Source organism: Macrotis lagotis, chromosome 1 (assembly GCF_037893015.1).
Source record: "Macrotis lagotis isolate mMagLag1 chromosome 1, bilby.v1.9.chrom.fasta, whole genome shotgun sequence".
Lineage (NCBI taxonomy): Eukaryota > Metazoa > Chordata > Mammalia > Peramelemorphia > Peramelidae > Macrotis > Macrotis lagotis.
In genome coordinates, this window is record NC_133658.1 from 398512182 (window position 1) to 398525863 (window position 13682).

General features: G+C 37.9%; 2 long non-coding RNA genes across 3 annotated transcripts in view; one reads left to right on the forward strand and one right to left on the reverse strand.

Annotated features, from left to right (window-relative positions):
* Positions 1-13682, forward strand: part of LOC141518379 (uncharacterized) — a 77907-nt gene that overhangs the window by 52885 nt on the left and 11340 nt on the right. The window contains exon 3 of the long non-coding RNA XR_012477177.1: positions 1320-1484. This is a non-coding gene — a long non-coding RNA (uncharacterized LOC141518379). The remainder of the gene's footprint in view (positions 1-1319; positions 1485-13682) is intronic.
* Positions 13317-13682, reverse strand: part of LOC141518372 (uncharacterized) — a 51027-nt gene continuing 50661 nt past the window's right edge. For both annotated transcript variants that reach the window (XR_012477175.1, XR_012477169.1), the window contains one exon: positions 13317-13433. This is a non-coding gene — a long non-coding RNA (uncharacterized LOC141518372). The remainder of the gene's footprint in view (positions 13434-13682) is intronic.

Below are 13682 nucleotides of genomic sequence, written 5' to 3' on the forward strand. Positions count from 1 at the left end.
AGGAGGGTGATGCAAGAAATGCAGAAGGCTTCAAGCTCAGGCCTGTTGGCTTTCCGATCACATCCCATATCCTGTCAGGCTCCCAGGCCCAGGGATTTATGACATCCCTGTGCACAACCCAGGCTGCGGCAGCTCAGGACACGTTCTCTGGCCCCTCCTCCATCACTTGAGCCTTTTCTCAGGCAGCTCTTGCCAAAGCCTCACTCACTGGCTCCCAGTGCATTCAGTCACCTTACTGGTGTGACGTAAATGCAGGAATAGGCCTTAAGAAAAAGACAAAGAAAAGCAAATGTGATTCAGTTGAAAGACTTACATTTGTTGTTGGGGACTTGCATTCAAATCCTGCCTTGTTATTTCTGTGACCTTGGGCAAGTTGCTTTAATTTCCCTTTTCAGTTTTTCTCATCTGTAGAATGATGATGATGATGTTTGTCCTTCATTCTCTTATTCTTTTTTTGACAAGGCAATGGGGTTAAGTGACTTGCCCAAGGTCACACAGCTAGGTAATTATTAAGTGTCTGAGATCGATTTGAACCCAGGTCCTCCTGTCTCCAGGGCTGGTGCTCTACTTACCATGCCATTCTCAAAGAAGACCAGGACATCAGGGAGGTGGTGCCACAACAAACAGATGAATTGCATTTGAGTGAGGGGATGCTGTACTAAGTCATCAGTCTCACTTTATCCTCTGGAGTCAGCTGAGTCCAGTGACCAGATATCATTCAGAATTATTAGAGATAACCCTGGATACAAGGCAATCAAGGTTAAGTGACTTCCCCAAGGAGTGTCAAGTGTCTGAGGCTGGATTTGAATCTCCTGACTTCAGGCCTGGAGCTTTATCCATTGTACACCTAGGTGCCCCATTTATAAAATAAGGTGATTGAATTAAGTGATCTTTAAGGTCCTTTACAACTCCTACTCTATTTTCTCAAACATTAGATTTAGGAATGAAAAGAAGCTTAGAAGTGATTTAGTCCAACCCCTCTCTCTGCTTTATAGGTCAGGAAACTTGGACCCACAAAAATGTAGTGACTTAGTCAAAATCACTCAACTTGGCTAGGTAATAATCAACAGTCAGAATTCAAACCATAGTCTTCAAAATCTAAATTTCAGTGGTCCTTATTCTATGCTACAATCATCTACCAGACAGAAAACAGGCACTTCATATATCTCTTCCTCATTCTCTGGAGCTTATAAAAGAACTGGGTTAAAGAATTACAAAATTATACAAGTTTACTATGTATTAATTGATTAATATGTATTAAGTGCTTTACAGTCACAGAATATTTTCAATACCATTATGTCCTTTGATTTTCATGACAGAGCTTCACGGCAACCACAAACAGTATGGACATCCCTATTTTAGAGATGACTGGTCTGAGACCCAGCTTGAAAAAACAGTTTGCCTAACACCACAGAACAGGCAAAATGCAAACTCTGACTCCAAGTCCAATATTCTTTCCACTCCATGATGTGGTTCCAGTTGAGGTAAGGGATTAAGCTATCTCATGAAGAATACCATGCTGTGCTGTCTGAAGTCTACCCTCTATCTCTCGCCTATACCTCAATCTGAGGGAAGAGGTAGATCATAGGGTTTAAAACTAGAAGGGACCTTGTTTGAGAGAACAAATCTGATTTGTCTAGGATCATGCAGATAATAAATTAAGTAGCAAAATTAGATTTTGAAACCTGATCCACTATTATAGATGGTACAAAAATTTTAAATACTTCATAAATCCAGAGTTAGATAACTAAATCAGAGAATTCATCTGAAACCATCTCCTCATTTTGTAAATAAAGACACTTAAGGCCAAGGAATGCTAAATGACTTTCCCCAGGCCACCCTTGTAATAAGTACTTAAGGTAGAATTTGAACCCAGGCTTCTGAGTGAAAATTATTCTATTTGATTCTTGTTTCCCATAAACGTGTGTGTGTGTGTGTGTGTGTGTGTGTGTGTGTGTGTGTGGTGAGCATATTCTAAATTGTTATCTCCAACTTGCCTATAAAACTTAACCTGTCTCATCACCAGTTCCTTACATCTTATAGAACACCAGTTGCTAGTGATAGCTAATCCAAATGAAACTGACACTCATTATGAAGAAAATTTCTCAGCAGAGTTGCCCAAAAATGAAAAGAGTTGTTTAAAGAGGGAGTGTGCTTCCTGTAACTCGAGGGGTTCAAGAAATATCTGGATAACCACCTTTAAGAGATTCAAATAATAGAATTTTTCAAGTTTGAAGAACAATAGAGATTGTTCAGTTCAATCTTTTCATTTTACAGATAAGAAAGCTGAAACTGAATGAAGTTAAATGATTTTTTAGGGTCAAATAATTATATATATATAAATAAATAGCTAAGATTTAGGCCTAGGTCTTCTGACTCCAAATCTAGAACTTTTCCCATCTTTCTCCTGTTTCTAAGATCTTGTCTAAAGCTATAGTTCTTAAATTCTATGTCAGCCCAACTACATCTGTTCTCAGGGGAGCCAGCCAAACCAATGGCTCAGACTTGCAAAACCAAGATTGAAATGCATATGGGACTTTCCTTCACCTCTCCTTGACATTGAGAACAACATTACCACGTTGTCATATCCAACTTGACAGTTCAGTCCTCTCCTCTCATAACAATGATGACCCCTGGCCTCTCTGGAGGACTCTCTTTCTCAATCTTTATAGAGCTAAGAGCATCACATTCAGTGACTTGTTTACTGAAAGTCTCCCAGACTTAATGCATTTAAAATAGGCATCTGTTGGGGGAGATCCAATACCTCTGAAATCAATCATATAGATGTCAGTTAATGATAGAGGTATTTGGCACCTATTGACAGAAAGCCAAAACTTCATGACCTTGTGCTTCTTTCCCTTAAGAGAATAGTCAGCCAATCATCCTGGATCCCTATAAAGGACAACAAGATGGCCTTAAAGTCAAGGATAATAGGTTATATTTGCATGGTTCCCTGAAATATGTGTCTGCTAGGGCATCTTAATCAGTCAGTCAATAAGAATTTATTAAGCACCTATAGATACTAGGGATAAAAAGTCAAAAATTCAATAGCCTCTACCTTTGAAGAGCAATGAATTCTATTGGGGGGGAGATAAGGTAGACACCTCTAAACATTTACATGGAAAGATTTATCTGAACTAATGAAGAATGAAATCAATAGAATCAGCTTATACAATAACAACAACATTGTAATTCAACAACTTTAAACATTGTAAAATTGTGGTTAATATAATGATCACTCAAGATTTCAGAGGACCTATGTCATCCATGACAGAAGTGATGGATTTAAATGTACAGAATATATGTATTTTTGTATATTATATGTACCTTAAGGAAATGCTTTGGTTTTCCTATGTATATGTTGCCAAGAATTTGTTTTCCATTTAAGAGGAATGGGTATAGGAGGGAAGAAAAAATATATCTATTCATTTTTTTAAAAAATAGGTAGAAGGGCAGCTATGCATATCAGTGGAAGTGGCAGTTGGGGTAGAATATGACCATTTGGAGGCAGCTAGATGGTATAGTGCATAGAGCACCAGCCCTGTTGTCAGGAGGACCTGAGTTCAAATCCAGCCTCAGACACTTATACTTACTTAGCTGTGTGACCTTGGGCAAGTTGCTTAACCCTATTGCCTTAAATAAATAAAAAAAAAATTTAAATAGAAAGGTGGGAGAGCTATAGGCATGAAATATCACTTTCAGATGAGGTCATTTTATAATTTCTTTTATTTTGTCACAAGAGATCAATTCTAGAGCAAGAGATATTTGGAAATGTTTGCAAAAACCAAACACATCAATAAAACTTTAAATAAACTTTAAAGAATAAATTCAAGTTAATTTGGGGAATACTAGCAAATGAGAAAATTCAAAAAGAAGGAACATTTGAGCTAAAGTATGAAAAAACTAAAGATTATAAGAATTGGAGATGAAAAAGGAGAGAATTCTATAATGTATTTTTTTTTAGGTTTTTTGCAAGGCAAATGGGGTTAAGTAGCTTGCCCAAGGCCACACAGCCAGGCAATTAGTAAGTGTCTAAGGTCAGATTTGAACTCAGGTACTCCTGACTCCAAGGCCAGTGCTCTACCCACTGCACCACCTAGTTGCCCCTGAGAATTCTAGATAAGAAGAAGAAGAAGAGACAGTATATACAAAAGCAGAGAGAAAGAAAATGGAATGCCATGTATAAGAAGTTCAATTAGATTAAAGTGTGGAATGTTTGAAAAAAAAATCTACAAACTGGAAGAAAACTTTCAGAACTTTCTAGATCTACTGCCTCATATAGTTTAAGAAACTGAGACCCAGAGAAGTTGTCCCATTCCTGAGATCATAAAGTGAGTAAATGGTCACATAGCCCTGTAGGCATCAGAACCAGTCTTTAAGCCCACATCTCTTTTCTCTAAGTCTAGTGCCCTTTTCATTCTTATCATACTGACCTAAAATATAGCCAATAAAGAGGAAGCAGAAGACCTGGTTCAAGTGTGACTCTATTGCTCAGTGATGGTGAGAAAATTACTTCCTATCTCTAGGTCTCTTTTTCTTACAGTGCCATATAAATTGAGCTACTGTTCTAGGACAATCAATAACTAAATGGAAGCTGGCACTCTAATCTGTAAAATGGAAGCTATATTTATTTTTACCAACTAACAGGGAAATTGTTGAGAAGAAATAAGAAACTGCAATTTTCTTTTGCAAATCTTGAAACCTTATAAATAATAGATGACTTTTTTCCTTATGAATAGAACCTAGAAACAATAGACGAGTGTTTGGTAAATGGAAGTGGAGATCAGTGATTGGATGGAGAGATCTGTTTTGGACATTAAATCACTAGGATGGAAACAATGAGAATGGAAAGGTAATAAAGAAATTAGAATGAATGGATGGGGAAGTGTTTATTATGTGCTAATCCCAGTGCTAAATGCTAGGGATACATACAGATAGAAAAAGTGAAACCCTAATTGCTTTCAATGAGCTCTCCATATTGAAAAAAATCCATCTACAGATAGAAGTCGTCCTTAAGGCACTGCATTGAGTTGGATGGTAAGCCAAAAAAGAAGTCAAAATGTGACTGACTTCTGACCCCAGTGAGCTTAATTTAGAATTATTGCTTAGAGCTGGAAGAGACATTTTTGATCATTGGGTCCAACTCCTTCATCTTATAGACAAGGAAATCAAGGCCCAGAGAAGGCAAGAGACTTGTCCAAGGTCATCAGAGCCAGTTTTCAAATATTGGTCCTCTGATTCCAAATTCAGTGATCCCTCCCCTAAATAAATCTACCTTTCTGTGTACTTAGAAAGAAAATGATCAGACCAAGCAATTCCTAAGTGTCTATAATGAACAAAATAGAGTACTTGGTGCTAAAAATACAAAGTTTTGTAGTTGGTTTGCTTTTTGTGTGTATGGGACTTGCCCTGATTATGATCAGATCACCTAACATGGAGGCACCCTGCAGTCTTTGTCTTCTTGTCAATGAATATAGCCTCCTTTGCAGCCAGAAAAGGCAACATCTTTAAAATTGGTCAGGTTGAAAAAGCCTTTCTTTTTTTCTTCCTAGTCTCTCTTTTTGTAGAGGGATGTAGATCCCAAATTTCAGTACCATGAACTAAACTAAAAAGGCTCCACCCTCTTTCACCTCAGCTCTAATAAATGATCCTGGGGGGTGTTTCTGTTGTGTAGTGTTTGTCCTCGGCTTCAAACAGAGACTGTGACATCAGCCAGGCTCCAGAATTCAAACCATGGCAAACCTTGGAGCCAGCATTGCAGGTGGAATATTGTAGCTGATCAGTCCAGCAGAGAAACCCTGAGAATTCAGTGTCCCTGCAACTTAAACCCAAACTAGTTAGATTTGGAACTTGGGAACTGATCCAAATTATATACCTCATCTTCTTCCTCTCCCCAGAGACTGAGATGGTACAAGGGGGAAGATTAAGTCCCACTTGTTAGGGAAAATAAGTTTGTATAATTGTGGTTATACTTTTAGAAACAAATATCAGTCCATAAAAATTTTATCCAGTTGTCATTGATTAAATGACCCTAGGCAGAGGCAAAACCTCTATACTTAGGACAAGACTATTGTCAGGAGATAGAACCATTACCAGAGATATTAGACCTCTTAAGGACAACAGGAGACCCTAGAAGGGTAGTGAAATGTAACATACCTGGCATTCAGGCTACTTGGGGGGTGGCATTGTAATCAATGATATGTTTTTGGCTTTTATGACACGATCATAACCTTATAGATGTGGGATGAAGAGGAGAGCTGTGTGGGAGGAAAGGTGGGCAATAGGTACATCATCCCGAGTTTCCTTCAAGATCTAGCTCAAACAACATCAGGTCTTTCTTGATACCCCCAGTGGCCAGGTCCTTTTCCCAAGAATATTTGCACAGACTTTGCTTATACTGATGTATCTCTCTGCTGTCTTTCCCATTAGATTGCATGGTCCTTGATGACAAGAACTGTTTCACATTTGTCTTAGGGTGCCTAATGCCTAGCACATAGTATTTGCTTAACAGACCACTGTCAATTGATTGGTTGACTGGTTGATTGATAAGGAGTGAAAGGAGCAAAGAAATTCTGACAATATTATTTAAGAAATTTAAAGAAAGAAAGAACCCTTCTACTGGGGCAGGAAGATTAAGAAAGGTTTCTTGAAGCAAATGGTTAAAGATATGCCTTTAATAATTCAAGGTCTCTCTAACTTATATGTATGATAGAAAGAGGCAGTGACAGCTAGGAATGCTGACCACAGGAATAGGTTATGTCACTGGGAAGAGGTGGGAAGAAATAGAGTTCTGTTTCTTTTAATTTGTAAGAATCTTGCCTTTTTTCTATTCTTTTGTATTGTTCAGTCTTTTGTTACTAGGGATCAGATTTACTTACCTTTGTGTATTCTGATCTTCCCTAGAGATCAGGGGTTCTTAACCATTTTTTTATTCATGGAATCTTTTGGCAGTCTGAGAAATCTATAGACTCCTCAAATAATATTTTAAATGCATTAAATTAAGCAAGGATAACCAAGGAAATCAATTATATTAAATACAATTATTGGGGGGAAAAAACTTTAAACAAGTTCACAGAAAGGTTAAGAATCTCCCCTGTAAATATAGAATCAAAAAGGGGCGTGGGGGATGTGCATTGGAGGGAAGAAGACTTCCTGAAGGAAACTAGGCTTTGAAAAAAGCTAGCAAGCATTTAGGATACAAAGAAAAGCAAAAATAGAACCTACCCTCAAAGAGCTCTAATCTAATGGAAGAGACAAGGAAGAAAGGGAGATATTTCAACAGAAGTAGATAGTTTAATGAGGAAATCTATTCCAAGCATGGGGACAAAAGTATGAAAATGGACCACATCAAATGGTCTGGTTTAACTGAAGTATTGGGCATCTGAAAGAGGAAGCATGAAATAAGTATGGACAGATACCCTGAACCAGCAATGAGGGAGTTTCAAGAAAAACCAAGTGCCTAAGGAGCCTATGTTCTTAGACATACAATGCCAACACTTGGCAAAGGGGAGTCCAGTCTGGTGAATTAACTTTAAAATCTTTACCTCAGGAAATTAATTCTATTTGAGGGGTGATAATGAATATTTTTTGGTTGAAATCACCTTGCAAAGAATTGGGAAGATGTGCCCCAGTGGATAGAGTACTGGGCTTGGAGTCAAGAGGAGGAGAGTTCAAATCCAGCCTCAGACATTTGACTTGCTGCTGTGCAACCTTGGGCAAGTCACTTGACCCTGATTGACTCCAATCCAGAGTCACCTCCAACCAGCCTGAATCATATCTGGCCACTGGATCCAGATGGTTCCAGAGGAGAAAGTGAGGCTGGTAGTCTTAGCACAACCCCTCCTTGCTCTAATCCAGTTCATGTATTTGTCATGGCATTATCTTCTTGATGTCAGGTTCTTCTTTAATAATGAAAGACAAACATTAGTTATCTGTATCCAAACCTCATTCTCCACCCACCATTGTCTATTCCCTTGTTTTTTTCCCCCTCTCCCAATGTCTCACTGTGCCAGTTCTACAGATAACAAACACACTTTCATCTTAAACTTTTCCCTTTCTCATATCTTCCAACTTCTTGCATTCACTAAGAACTGACTCCCTTTTACAAGTAATTCCTGGTCACCCTTTCTAGCACTTCACTCATGTCTTCTGGCTCACTGGTCAAGGTGGGGGGGGTGGAACTGGAATTCCCCTTGCTCTTCATTGCCACTTCCAGGCTCTGCCTTTACCACCATTACTCAATTGCATCTCCTCCTTTGATGTTTGTTCAATATAAATTTACCTATCTATCAAAATTCTGCTTACTGTTATCTTCAGGACACTCCTTTTATCTCAACAAATTTCATTCCTGGTTCAATTTTTCTTTTCTCCCTAACTCCTGCCTTCATACTAGAAGATTTCAACATGAATTGAAACTTTCCTAAATCCCCTAGCCTCCTAGTTCCTCAACTTGTTCATTTCTCATGAGGAAACTCCACCTCAGCTTCCCACAAAGGCCATCACCTTTGATCTTGTCATCCCTCACAAATATTCCCCTTACATATTTATGATTTACCTTATCATAATCTGTTATAATTTCACCTCTCCCTCTGCCTTTGCAACTCTTATCCTGTTGTTCCATTTCTCTGTATCTTCCAATATCCCTATACCTTTCTATTCTTTTCCCAGGCCATCTTCCTCTCTTGCATCTCTTGATTCCTTGGTGAGCCAGTTAACACTATAGGGTCCTCCTCTCTGGAATCCCTTACCTTTTATCCTTTCACTGATCTTTCCCTGACCAGTTTCTGCCTTATATTACTCCCATCATCTACTTTCTTCCCACTGAAAGAAAACAGAAAAAAATCACAAAACTGATTAAGTCCACTACAAATTTATGCAATATAATCTCAGCTGGGCCCTCAGTGCAAGAGGACAAGCTTTTATCCCTCCCTAAATGAGTCAACTCACTCTAAATCTTTTCATCTCTCCTTAGATTTCCCATGGGATTCTATCCCCCAGTATCTCAGCTGAGAACCATGCCTCATAGCCACCGGGGTAAAAAAATGAGGCCATTCACAAAGAGCTCCCTCTTCCCACCTCCTATACTTCCCACATCAATCAGATGGTTTCCCTGACTAGTTCCTTTTTCACTCCTGTTTCACAAGAAGAGGTGGCTCTTTTTGACAAGACAAACCCTTCCATATCCACAAATGATGCCATTCTATCTTGTCTTTTTCAGCAAATTGCTGTCTTTATCATACCCATTCTCTCACTAATCTTCAATCTTTCCCTTTCTATTGGCACCTTCCCTTCTACCTGTAAAGGAAAAGAGAAAACCAGTATTTGCTAAGTTGCTATTATATAACAGACACTGTTAAAAGCTTTACAAATATTATTTCATTTGATCATTACAAGAAGTCTGGGAGATAGGTATTGTTATTTCCTTCTTACATTTCAGAAAACTGAGGCAGAAAGGGATTAAGTGACTTGTCCAGAATCACATAGCTAGCAAATGACCATAATCTAGGGGCAGCTAGATGGCACAGTGGATAGAGCACCAGTCCTGGAGTCAAGAAGACTGAGTTCAAATCCCACCTCAGACACTTAATACTTACTTAGCTATGTGAACTTGGGCAAGTCACTTAACCTCAATGCCTTGCAAAAACCAAAAAAAAAAAAAAAATTAAAAAATTATCTGAAGAAGGAAATAAAAATCCACTCTATTATCTTTACTAAAAAAAAAAATCCCAAATGGGACATGAAGATCCAACTAAAATGAGAACTCTCTGACTCTAAGACTAGCTTTCTATCCTCCGTACTACTTAGCTACCTCAAACATGCCCATGTTTCCCTTATCATCAAAAAATTCTCATTTCATCCATCCATTCTCACTAGCTACTGTTTATATTTCCTCTTTTTCATGGTGAAAACCCTTAAGAAGGTCATCTACAGGGGTGGCTAGGTGGCACAGTGGATAAAGCACTGGCCCTGGAGTCTCAGAAGTGCCTGGGTTCAAATTCGGTCTCAGACACTTAATAATTACCTAGTTGTGGTGACCTTGGGCAAGCCACTTAACCCCATTTGCCTTACCAAAAAACCTAAACAAAAAAAAGGTCATCTACAGTTGGTACCTCCATTTTCTTTCCTCTCTTTTCTTAATCCCCCTCAGTCTGAATTCTGAATCATCATTTAACTAAAACTGCTAAATCCAAAGTTATCAGTGATCTCATAATTCCCCAATCTAAAGTTCTTTCCTCCATCTTCAACCTTCTTGTGGACTGTGAAACTGTTGTTCACCCTCATCTCTTTGATGCCATCTTCTCTAGGTTTCTGTGTCATACCCTTCTTCTGGTTTTCTTCCTAATGTCTGATGGCTCCTTTTCAGTTGCTTTTGCTGGATCTTCATCTAGATTACACCTACTATCCATGATTGTCCTTTAAGGCTTTATTTTAGGTTCCCATCTCCCTCTATATTATTTTTCTTGGGGATCTCATTAACTTCCATGAATTCAATCATCATCACTATGCAGTTAATCAGATCTATATATCCAGGACTAATTTCTCTCTTGGCTTTCAGTCTCCAACTGCTCATTGAATACCTTGAAATGGATGTCCCACAGACATTTTAAATGCATGGGCAAGAGCCAATCATTTATTGAACATTTATCTAGTATATGAAGATTTTCCTTAATGGAATGGGCAGATGGGAGCAATGTGTTCCAATGGCCATGAAAGAGGCTGAAGTAGCACTGTGGAGCCCTTAGTCGGACATCAAAGATGCCAGGGTTATCCACTACATTTTGGTAGTGATTTTTGTCTTGTCACTAAATTTCAATGACTCTGAGAGAGTGAGTCTGACAACTTTATACAACTGTGCTTCATTTAAATTTAATTTGTTATGTATTTAGTAATCTTCAAAAGCAAAGGATGAACAGCAACATTAAACTCAACATGCCCAAAATTGGCTTCATCTTTTTCCCCCCAAAATCCTCTCTTCTATCATCTTCAACTCCTCATTCTTACTCTTTACTCCCCCAGCACTCATATCAACACACTGTCAAGGCCTATTGCCTCCACAGCATTTCTATTCATGACTCTTTCTCTTCTCTGACACTGCCACCACCACAGTTCAGACCCTCATCACCTTACTCTAGAATTATTGTAATACTTTGATGATTGATCTCTCTATTGCTCCCTACTCTAGGTCACCCTCTGCTCAACTGATAAAGTAGGTTTCCTAAACCCATTAAAGAAAAATCCCATGGTTTCCAATTAACCCTAGAATCAAATATTAAATCTATTTGACTTTTAAAGTCCTTTCATAACCATCATGATCCCTTTCTACCATCCAGTATGCTTATATCTTATTACCTTCTATGTACTATATGATTCACTGATACTTTTCTCATTATAGTTCCTCAGATTAAACATTCCATCTCTCCACTTGGTAGAATTTAGTTGTATATCCCATATGACCCTCTCCTTCCTAACCTTCACCTCCTGAGCTCCTTCAAATTCCAGTTAAATTGGTATCATCAAAAGGATGGCACTAGAATTAATGGAAAATTTAGAAAGGTTTCCTGAAGAACATAGTAAAATCCAATCTTCTACAAAATCTACAGGAATACTAAAGTCTATTGCTAAAGTCTTCCTTCTAAGATTACACCAATTTACCCTGTAGAATTGTTTATACATAGTTGCTTACATGTTGTTTCCCCTATGAACTCCTTGAGAGCAGGGACTGTTGCCGTTTTTTTTTTTTCCCTTTTGTAGCCCCATCTTTTAGCAAAGTGTTTGGGACATGAAAGACTCTCAGTTCTAGTGGCTATGATCCAACTGTTCCTTTGAGATCCAAATCTAGAATGCTACAAAGAACATAGAAAGCTATCAAGAGCTACTAGATTCCTGCCCTGCCTAATATCAACTCAGTGATGTCCTGGATTGGCCATAATCCAGTACTAAAAGAAACCAAAACTCACTAAGAATTCTCTACTCCTTTTTCCTTTCTGTTCCCTTTCATACCCCTCCACTAGCTCTTTCAGATGCTCTTTCTCCTCCCTTAGATCCTGCTCTCGGTAAAGAGACAATCAATCAGTCATTTACACTTTAGGTTCATTTTATAATCACAAAATTTAGAATTGAAAGAGAACTTTAAGACCATCCAAATCTTTCACTTTACAGAGGAGGAACTTTAGGCATAGGGAGAAAAAAAATAATTGACACTTGGTCATACAAGCAATTAGAATAATCAGGGGTCAAATACACACACATACACACACACACACACACACATGCATGCATGCATGCAATGCATGCAGACACAAACATACCCTCTGGCTCTAAATCCAGAAATCTTTCCTCTGAAACCAGGACGATGAGGCACTTGGTTCTTCCTTTGGCAAATTAAAGATCTCTGGGATACCTTAGCATCTAGATTAAAAGCTTTTCCTGATAATTTGTCATCTTTTCTAATGTATAAAAGGCATAATATCTATGTCTATGATGTTATAATATTTAATGTAGAATGGCATTTCATAGAGTTCAAGAGTCATAACATCATAGACATTAATGTCTTAGAAAAGACATGATAAATTATCAATAAAGGTCTTCTATATAATGTCTCTGAAGTCATTATCTTATTTGATCATCACAAGAACCATTTAAGATTGGGAATGAAGGTAATTTTATTCCTATTGAACATAGCATGTCCCAAAAGTCTTAATGCAGGCTTTAATGCACTAAGTATTAAAAATTTTAAAAATACTAAGCTATTAAAACTTAAAATTGCATGAAGACCTTTGGAACTCTCTGTAAGCAATTGAAACCTAGAAGGAAGGAAAAAAATGATTTACTCATATAGCAAAAAAATTTTCAAATATAGAACTTATAAGACTTCTTCCTTGAAATCCAGCCTTCCATGGTACAGAATTTCTTTTTCTATAATGTCAAATACTGTACTACAAATAGAAAAATAGAATTATTGTCTTGTTTTTTGAATAAGCTGTTTTTGAGACTTTGAAGATTTTAAGATAGAAAAATAGCTAGGTATATTTCATGGGGACAAGGAAATGAAAGTGACAGGATCCCAGCATCTAAAAGTTGGAAGAGTTTAAAATGATCCCCTAGTTCAACAACACCTTAATGAGAATAACCTCTATGACATATTCAACAAGGGGTCATTCAGCTTTTGCTTAAAATCCTCAGTCCAGGAGAGAACCACTACCTCCTAAGACAGCCCTACCCATTTTTGATAGCTCAAACTTTAGAAAGTTTTTCCTGATGTTTTTTAATTCGCCTCTCTGCAACCTTAGACTTTACAGATTTTCCTATCACCTTCTCTTGTAGTCGTGGTACTAAAAAATTTTATGGAAGGACTTTATTCCCCTACAAATTTCATTGCAGTGCCTCAATAGTCGATCACTTCTTCAGGATGTTCAGGTAAATGGATCCAGGATCTAGGACAAGACAAAAGGAAAGAAAGGACGTTGCACTCTGATTTTCACTCTCTCACTCTGCATCAGCCCCATGCAGTTAAAAAAAAGGAAAATTTTCTAACCCAGGAGGGGAGGGACATAACCTTACCATATCACTTCTGGTTCTCTTGGGGGGCCTCTTAGCAAATACCAAATAAACCTGTTGAATAATCTATCTATTCTGGGCAACCTTTCCCAGATGTGTTTATGTTCCAAATTTCATCCTTTGCT